The 8459-nt window shown below is 38.1% G+C and overlaps 1 pseudogene; it reads left to right on the top strand.

Moving 5' to 3' along the window:
- Positions 1-274: 274 nt before the first annotated feature.
- On the top strand, positions 275-8091 carry LOC106352061 (annotated as a pseudogene).
- The last annotated feature ends 368 nt before the right edge of the window (positions 8092-8459 follow it).

Below are 8459 nucleotides of genomic sequence, written 5' to 3'. Positions count from 1 at the left end.
CAAATCATATATCTTAAACCCAAATCCAAACCCTATACCCTAAACCCAAACCCTAAACCTAGAAACCCAAATCCTAAACCTAGAAACCCAAACCGTAAACCCTAAACCCAAACCCTATAGCGTCTAGGTTTAGGGTTTGGATTTAGGGTTTACGTTTTGGGTTTATGGTCTATGATTTGGGTTTAGGATATACGGTTTGGGTTTAGGGTTTACGGTTTGGGTTTATGGTTTAGAATTTGAGTTTAGGGTTTAAGGTTTAGGATTTGGGTTTAGGATATAGGGTAGGATCTAGAGTTTGGTTTAGGATTTAGGGTGTAGGGTTTAAGATTTAAGATTTAGTGTTTAGGGTTTAACTGGCAGCATTAGCGTCATTAAAATTTACGTCAGTTTTTTTTTCACCTATTTTTTTAAAAAAAATTAATATTTTTATTTAATAATCTACGTAGCACTTTGATTGGTACTAGAAGGTGGGGTAAATTTAAATGTTCTCCCCGGACCTAAGTTTTGTTCCTTAATTTAATGGTTTTGACAAATGGTTTCTACTAAAGTATTTTTTACACTTGTTTGTTGTAGACACAGTCACTGTCTCATATGGTCATGTCTTATACGCGAGTCCCTCTCTCAAATGTATAAATAAGACCCAAACCACCTATCATTGTTTTGACTACTTGAAAATCTAAAGCACAAAACATTTATGTAAACTTTCCTCAATGAGAGACTCCTCAACAACAACATCTACCAAATCCTCACCGATATGGAAACCGTTTGCCTCAAACTGTTGCTCCGTCGATGACCAAACCGTCTTGGGGAATTTAAGCCGTTGTCGACCTTCCAAATCAGAGTTCTCCAAGAACCATCTCGGACCACTTCCTTCTTTCCGGCGACTCTCCTTCGCCGATCTAAGCCGTTCTTCTTCGGCTAGGATCAATGAAGATCTCGCAGAGGTTCTCGGAGCCGATTTAGTGGATTTTCAGATGTGTGAACTTAAAATGATCACGCAGTGTTTCTCTCGGAACTATCTTCTCGGAGAAGGTGGGTTCGGTAAAGTTTATAAAGGTTACATCGATGAGAATCTCCGACAAAGTATCAAGGCTCAGCCTGTTGCTGTCAAGCTACTGGACATTGAAGGGCTTCAAGGACATCGTGAATGGCTTGTCAGAACGTTTACTAGTAATAGTATGCCTGATTAATTACTGAGTTCTTTTCACTTTACTAGTAAGAGCATGTTTATAGGCAAAACTCTCAAGTGTTTCTTAAGTGGGCCCTAATGATTTTTTAATGATTATCATTAAGCTAAGAGACATAATTAAGATACACTTAATTATAGGGGTTTATTGGTAGTTTCTTAATTAAAGTTCTTAACAATTAAAAAAATATTAAACTAAAATTTAAACAATTTTTTTTTAAAGGATAAAGTTTATTTATTAAATAAAACAAAGTCAAACATAAGATTTTAAACATAGATTTTTTTTAAAAAAACATAAAAACATGAAAATAAAGATAACTAAAATAAACGATAATAATTTGAAAGCGGCATATAAGTTCAGTTGCTGTCTTGATCACGTCCAAATTTACGCCATATATGTTCAACCAAATCACGTTTCAGTTGTTGATGCGCTTGTTTATCACGAATTCTTACTCGAACACCCATCTGATTGGCGATATTTGTAGGGGTATCTGTTGAATATGTGAGATCGACATGTGAACTTCTGCTGCCTTCTCCTTGCTGGAAATCTGAAACATCGTATTGAGTGTGTTGATCTCGTTCGTTTTCTACTATCATATTATGGAGTATGATACATGCTCTCATAATCTTCCCGATCTTTACTTTATCCCAACAAAGTGCTGGATTTTTAACAATGGCAAATCGAGCTTGTAAGACTCCGAAAGCACGCTCGACATCTTGTCTGACAGCTTCTTGACATTGAGCAAATAAAGCCACTTTCGGACCTTGTGGTAATGAAATAGATTGGATAAAAGTTGCCCATTTCGGATAAATACCATCGGTGAGATAGTAAGCCATTGAATAAGAATTTCCGTTCACCGAGAAATTCACTTTCGGAGCTTGACCATTTATTATGTCATCAAAAACAGGTGAGCGATCAAGAACATTGATATCATTTAAGGTACCTGGAGGTCCGAAAAAAGCATGCCATATCCAGAGATCATATGAAGCAACCGCCTCTAAAACGATTGTGGGTTTTCCCGAACCACGAGAATATTGCCCTTTCCAAGCGGTGGGACAATTCTTCCACTCCCAGTGCATACAATCGATGCTTCCTATCATCCCGGGAAATCCACGAAGCTCTCCAATATGAAGTAGACGTTGAAGATCATCCGGCGTTGGTCTCCTTAGGTACTCATCGCTGAACAAATCTATTATTGCTTCTACAAAGTTTTCCACACATAACCGAGCAGTGGTTGCACCGAGCCGGAGGTATTCGTCGACCGCATCAAGCGTAGAACCATATGCCAACACACGAATAGCTGTTGTACACTTTTGAAGTGCAGATAGACCAAGTCTTCCGGTAACGTCTTGCTTTTGACGAAAGAATGAAACTTCATTGGAGAGGCGATCAACAATACGCATAAACAATGGCTTGTTCATTCGAAATCGTCGTCTGAATAAATTTTCAGGATATGTTGGAGTGTCACTGAAATAATCATTCCATAACCGGAGATGGCCTTCTTCACGGTTTCTTTCTATAAAAATTCTTTTTTTTCTTGTCTTCCTTTCGTCTTCTTGATCACCAAAATTATTGCACAAATTCTCGAAAGCTTGATCGAAAGCTTGATCAAAATATTGATCGAAAGCTTCATCCATTGACCCCTCGAAATTTTGATGAGAAGAAGATGCCATGAGAATTTTTTTTAGCTTTTTATAAATGTGTTTGTGATGAGAATTGAAAGTATATAGAGAATGGATATGAAATGTAAAACGAGAAGTGGCAACAGAGAGTGATGCGTGTGTGTGTGTTGAGAACTTGAAAGAAACGGCTGTTTGTGATGAGTGTGTGTGATGAGAACTTGAAAGAAACGGCTGTGTGTTTTGTTTAGCGATTGAAAGAATGGAGAGATTGGATATTGGCAAATGACTACAACTATGGAAAACTTAATTTATAATGTTTCAGATGCAAAAAATTACAAGTTCTCGTGATGCAATGCAACAAAATACTTCCATGATACAAGATACTCGTGATGCAACAAAACAAAACTTGTTCTCTCGTGATGCAAGAAAACAAAACATGTTCCATGATACATGTTCTCTCGTGATGCAAGAAAACAAAACTCTTGTGACCTCTCAGCAGTATCTCTGCCTCAGACTCTCATAACCTCTCTTGTGAACTCTCTGCCTCAGACTCTCATAACCTCTCTTGTGACCTCTCAGCAGTATCTCTGCCTCAGACTCTCATAACCTCTCTTGTGAACTCATCTGCATTACAAGATCAACATAAACACTCACAATAACAGAACATTTTAAAAGAACAGAAGATCAGTATAAACACTTAGCATAACATAACATTTTTAAAGAACAGAAGATCAGTATAAACATAACATAACACTTACCACAACATCATTTTAACTAGATCATAACACACGCATTTTAGAACATAACATGATAAGAACACAAGCATTTTAGAACATAACAGGATAAGAACACAAGCATTTAAGAACATAACAGCAAGATGAAACAGAACAACATAGACAACAAGACACAGAACTAGAGTTAGACGACTAACTAACTAGACAACAAGTCATTGATGAGCTTGCTCTTGAGGATTTCTTCATGCTCAGCCAACGGTTCCTTTTTTCCAATAAGACTATCAAGCAAACTCATCTTAGACAACCGTTCTTTCACTGCCAATTCCTGCTGTTTGATTGTCCACATACTCTGAAATTTATTCAAATCCACTGTCTCCACCCCCGTCTTCTTACCACTCGCCTTAGCGGCCTTGACACCGGGGGGACGCTTGCTCGCAGTTGCTTCAGATGTAGATGAATCTGGACCGTCCTCAGCCTTCCTCTTCCTTGAGCTCCCATCGTTTTTAGCAAGGTCGCACCACTTCTGGTCGTTGCGCAACTCCCTCCATGCGTGTTCCAAAGTGAATTTCTTCTTCTGATTGTTGAAGAAAATTTGATGAGCTTGTCTGAGAACATCATTCTCATTTTGCCCGCTGCTTTTTTCTCTACTAGCAGCCTCGTAGGCTCCACAGAACTTGCACACAAGATCATTGATCTTGTGCCAACGCTGCTTGCAGTGGCCTGACTCTCTCACCTCGCGGCCAGGAACATGAGGACTTGCCGCAAAGTAGGCAGCAATTCTCTTCCAAAACGTGCCTGATCTTTGCTCGTTGCCAACGACAGGATCTTTGCTCGTGTTCAACCACGAGCTGATCAGAACAATATCATCCGCTTGTGTCCATTTCCTTCGTTCTCTTCGCTCAGCAGGAGTGTCTCCAGCCTCAAAGTTTGAAGCTTCGGTTCCTAGACTACCTCGAAATGGAACTTCTGATGAAGATAGTTCAACACTATCTTCATAGTTACCAAAGGAAAGAGTTTGTTGACTCAGTAGTTCAACAAACTTGGAGGTTCCGGTTGATGGAAAAGAGTCCATAACAGAAGCAAGCTAGAAAAAGAGAGATAGAAAGAACAAAGAAGAGAAAGGGGGAAGAGAAGAACAAGGTTCGATGTGAATTCAAGAAAGAGGAAAGGAAATATTTTTATAGATTCAATAAAGATGAGATACGGGGAAGAGAACAAAGCATTGATCACAAACCAACCAACCATACCCGACTAGACATATTTCTAACACCGAACACAGCATAGAACATCAACTGTATTTATTAAAACAGAGACAACCATTATCGCACACAAAAAATATCTTATTTCAATTCATTTAACCACTTAACATTTTATTTATTACCTAACCTAACACATAAAAACGATTCAATTCATCTCAGAGAAGAGTTAAATGACCAATGGCAACATCTTTCACAAACCACCAACCAAGAGTTAAATCAACAATGGCAACTACATTCACAACATATATCACAAACCCCAAACAAAAAAAATTACAAAGACTTATCCAATTCATCAGAGCAAACATAAATGTTTTATCCAATTCTATTCATTTCAAACACAAATAATACGCATGGTTTTAATCCAATTTGCAAGAGCAAACATAAATCACAAAGTAAAGAGCAAGGTTTTATCAATTCAACAGAGCAAATGCTTAATCGTATTTAAAATAGCAAAGAACAATCTTTTATCTAATTCAAATGATCAAAAATTCAGCTTTTACCTGTATGAACAATCGTCGGGGTTTTATCTGACAGACCTCATTCTTGCCTCTTGATCACTCCATCTCGAGCCTCTTGATCAATCCATCTCGAGACACAAATACAGAAAAACAAAACAAAACGCATCAGATGGTTTAACTTCTAAACATTAACGATGAAGGAGCACAATCTAATAAGACATGCATGATTGATTAACAGATCTTTACCTTTCCGTTGACCTGCGCAGAGACAGCCACCGTGTTCCTTCGTCTCCGAGAGCCACCAGGAGAGAGATGTCACCGTTCACCGCTTTCCTAAACACTCCGAGAGCCACCATGAGAGAGATCTCGCCGCTTTCCTTCGTCTCAGAGAGCCGCCGGATAGACATGTCGCCGACTGACTTCGTCTCCGGGAGCGACAAGGAGAGAGATGTCGCCGGCTTCCTTCGTCGACGAGAGTAACCGATACAAAGGACGCCGATTTCCTTTATCGACAAGAGCCACAGAGAGACACGGCGTTCCGTTGACGAGCGCCACCGAAAGACAGTCGAATCGCCTTTTCGCCTAGGAGAGGAGACAACCGGAGAGAAAAAAAGAAAAGAAGAGACGAAACCGAAGCAACGCGGACACCCCTCCTTTCTCCCATTGATGGCTGACACGTGGCGCTTAAGAGACGCCCCTTCTCGGCCTTAATTAGGAGACGTCTTTTGGCTAATTCTCTTTTCTTCTATTTCTTTTAATCCCATTTAACATAAGATACACCATTAAGATACATCAATAAACCTGCTCTAATAGTATGCATGATTAATTACTGAGTTCTTTTCACTTTATCGCTGTCCTATTATTAGTGTTTAATTATTTTCCATATGACACATGGATTACACATTGGTTTGAACAATAGGCTACGATAGAATACAATTCTGGAAAAAAAAACGAACCACTCCTCTGTTTTTTTTTTTGTATTTCAGTCAAAGATATCCTTGGACTCGCATACTTATCTTTTAGTACTTTTGGGTATGAAACTACATTGGAAATATATATTTGTTTATATTATGGGTTAAGTACGCATATGAGCTTGTCGTTTTATATTGTTGGTGTCACGTAGAACGTATAAGAATCTTTTTGGTTAGCAGAATATAATAGTTGGTGAGAGTACTTTGATACACTCTTTAACTTTGCATATGTACACGTATCTTCCAAATTTATTCTATAAGCATATGACATTTGATTTATTTTCATATGCAGTCTGAAGTCATACTCCTTGGACAACTAAAGCACCCAAATCTAGTCAAGCTTATCGGTTACTGCTGCGAGGAGGAAGAACGAGTCCTTATCTACGAGTTCATGTCACGTTGTAGCTTGGAAAACCACCTCTTCAAGCGTAAAAATCATTTTTCATATAGTCTCACATCATATGTGTGCCTATTATTATATAGTCTGTATTTCGTTTTATTTTCTAATCCTAATTATATAAACAGGGATTTCAATATCTCTGCCATGGGCTACGCGGCTGAAAATTGCTGTCGCAGCTGCTAAGGGTTTGGCGTTTTTGCATGATTTAGAGAGTCCAATAATTTACCGTGATTTCAAGACTTCTAATATACTACTTGATTCGGTACAGTTTCAGCCATTTATTTAAATAATTCTTTTCCACGACATGTTGTCAAACAAAAAGAAGACAACATATTATAATCTTTTTTTTTTGACAACGACAACATATTATAATCAACATATTTATTTTTGCAAGAAAAAAAAATTACTTTATTTTGATGCGAGTTGTTAACAATTATTCCAGGATTTTACAGCGAAACTATCAGATTTCGGTTTGGCAACAATGGGACCAGAAGGATTCAAATCTCATGTCACAACTCGAGTCATGGGCACCTATGGTTATGCTGCTCCTGAATATGTGTCAACAGGTTTATATACAAAACTATTTTCTTAACTTTTCAACAATTTTTTTTTGATCAAATATAAAATTTTAAACATACATATTGAATAGAATTATATAGCTATATATAAATGACTAGATAAGTAAAACAGATAGATGTGAAAGTTTAAAATTTTTGAACTAGTAGGTATTTAATTTTATGGAATTATAACAAATAATACATTTGATTTGGTTAATTCTCTAATGCACGTGAGCAATATTTTCAGGGCATTTAACGACAAAGAGTGATGTGTACAGTTACGGAGTCGTGTTACTCGAGCTCCTAAAGAGCCAGTGAAAAGTCACGGCCGAAAAACCAACAGAACATCATTGACTGGGCAAAACCTTACCTAACGAGCAGGCGTCGTCTCCGATGCGTTATGGACTAGAGGCTCGCTGGTCAATACTCTGTCACGGCAGCTAAGGATACGGCTCTTCTCGCCTTGCAATGTGTGAGCCCTAACCCTAAGGACCGGCCTAAGATGCCTGCCGTTGTGGAGGTTCTTGAGAGTCTCATGCATCATAAAGACATGGCTGTTTCCTCCGGCCACTGGCCACCGTCTCCTAGCTCACAAGGCGGCAAGGTCTCGCAAAAGGTTAGAGGGGATAATGGAAACTCTCGGAAATCAGCTCCGGGTTCACTAAGATCGTGAAGTCAGCGATTGATTAAATTAATATACGTGTGATGTGTCTTTTGTGTGTGTGTGTGTGTGTATATTTATGGAATGTGGCTAAACATATATCTAAGTGTGTGACATAGTAATATCAACAAAAGAAAAGACATTTTTAAAGACAAGAATACGTATGCTTTTGAAAACACATAGAATACATTTTTATGACACTTCTCTTGGTTAGTTTTAACTTTAAACTTTGAAGATCCCTGTTTGAATAGAAAGCTTGTCCAAAAATCTAGCTCTCTTTTGTTGTCTTGGTCCTAGAGCTCATCAATGATCATCATAATCAGTCACGCTCTTTTTTTTTTTTTTAAATATATGTTAAATTTACTCAAAAAAAAAACAATGTTTTTGCATCTTGTGCTACATGTTTAGAAACTTCTGATATTTTCTAAGACTTTGAGTTATCTGGTGGAGAGCCACAAACCGAGAGCTGCTGCATATTTGAAATCACCGACTTGTCTAAATGCTAGACATCTGTTTCGAATTTGTCTGTCCAGCATGCTGACCAAGACAGAAACTGTGGTTGGAGTAGCTCTCTATGCCTCCTATCATTTCTTTCACACCAAATGGAATG

The sequence above is a fragment of the Brassica napus genome, chromosome C4 (genome assembly GCF_020379485.1).
Source record: "Brassica napus cultivar Da-Ae chromosome C4, Da-Ae, whole genome shotgun sequence".
NCBI lineage: Eukaryota > Viridiplantae > Streptophyta > Magnoliopsida > Brassicales > Brassicaceae > Brassica > Brassica napus.
This window is presented reverse-complemented; position numbering and strand designations above follow the sequence as displayed.